We start from the raw sequence: 1,492 nt of genomic DNA, 5'->3' as shown, positions 1-1,492 counted from the left end.
TAATTATATAAAAATTCCTAATAACGATATCAATTCAGCTATGATAGCAATACTACGCGTACGCGCAATTCGTGATGTAATTTATTATTTTTTCTCTTATTAGTCTTATTTTAAAATTTCCTATTTCATCGTGTTTCCAGGAAATTGATTCGCACGAAGATAAGTTGTAATGAAACATGAATCTTGCTCAATGAGAGGTTAAAAGGGTTAAAAGAAAGTAAGATATTGATATCTTAGTATCAAGAACTTCATAACTTTCCATTATGGCATCTTATACAGATAAAATATATACATATATATTATCTTAATATATATAAATACATATCTTAATATGTATAAAGATAATATATATTTATAATGATAATAATAATAAAAAGATTTGTGAAAATTGAATGCTTTTTTTTATTCATACTAAAAAAAATAAATATTATAATAAGACAATAAAAAAAAAACAAGGTAACCAATGAAAGCCTTATGGTTGTTAGCAATACAGAGTTACATTCAAATTGTAATTAGATACAAAAAACACAAACATTTCGACTAGAAGGTTTGGTCTTTTTCAATGTAAACAACAAAACCGTAAAAAAAATCGATAAAACAATGTTAAATAAAGAAGCTATGCTTCATTTTTGCAACTATGTGTGCTATATATTTTTATAAAATCTATATTATTGTGCTCTTAAATCATTATTTATTATTAAACTAAATGACGAATAATTCGATCATTGATTTGAAGAAATAATCGGCCAATTAAACTTGGATATTATTTTAATAGTACTATATATACAAATGATTGTGCAGATCAGTTATCTCCTTGAGAAACTGTTAAATCAAGATTATAATCTTGAACTAATCGCGACATCTTTGAAATAACCGATGTCTTAAATAATAACTTTGGCAATGGAATGGAATAACAGAAATCTGACTTATCAACGACTTTAATCATTTTAGCCATAGTATCAGCAGACGGTACATGAGTAAGAATGACGGATAAATGATAGCGTGAATTAAATAATTAGTTATCATTTATCAATGTTGTATCTTATATTAAAAAATTGCGTTTATAAAAATAATTTACATTCTGTTTATGTCAAGTTTACACAAATTTTTCTCGTGTAGATAATTATGCATATACAATATGTAAATTGTTATATAAATTGGATAATACAATACAGAAAAAAGTAATTAAGTTTTATTATTGTTAATATGACTAATCTTAATATTGAAAAATAAAAATATACAAGCGAAATAGAAGTTTTAGTGGAATCCAGTGCAACATAAAAAACATAAGCTTGGATAATCCATAGCTGGTTTATATAGAAAATTATAATTTACAAACGTGTAAAACGTAATTTATATAGTTTACATTATATACACAGTTTATATTATATTTTATTATATTTTACGCACAACCTTGATATTTATATGTTATTAATTAATTAATATGTTATTAATCATTGAAATTTGACGTTATACTTAATGCTTTTTCAGT

This window comes from Cyphomyrmex costatus, unplaced genomic scaffold (genome assembly GCF_001594065.2).
Source record: "Cyphomyrmex costatus isolate MS0001 unplaced genomic scaffold, Ccosl1.0 scaffold502, whole genome shotgun sequence".
NCBI classification, from domain to species: domain Eukaryota; kingdom Metazoa; phylum Arthropoda; class Insecta; order Hymenoptera; family Formicidae; genus Cyphomyrmex; species Cyphomyrmex costatus.
Note: the sequence above shows the minus strand (reverse complement) of the source record.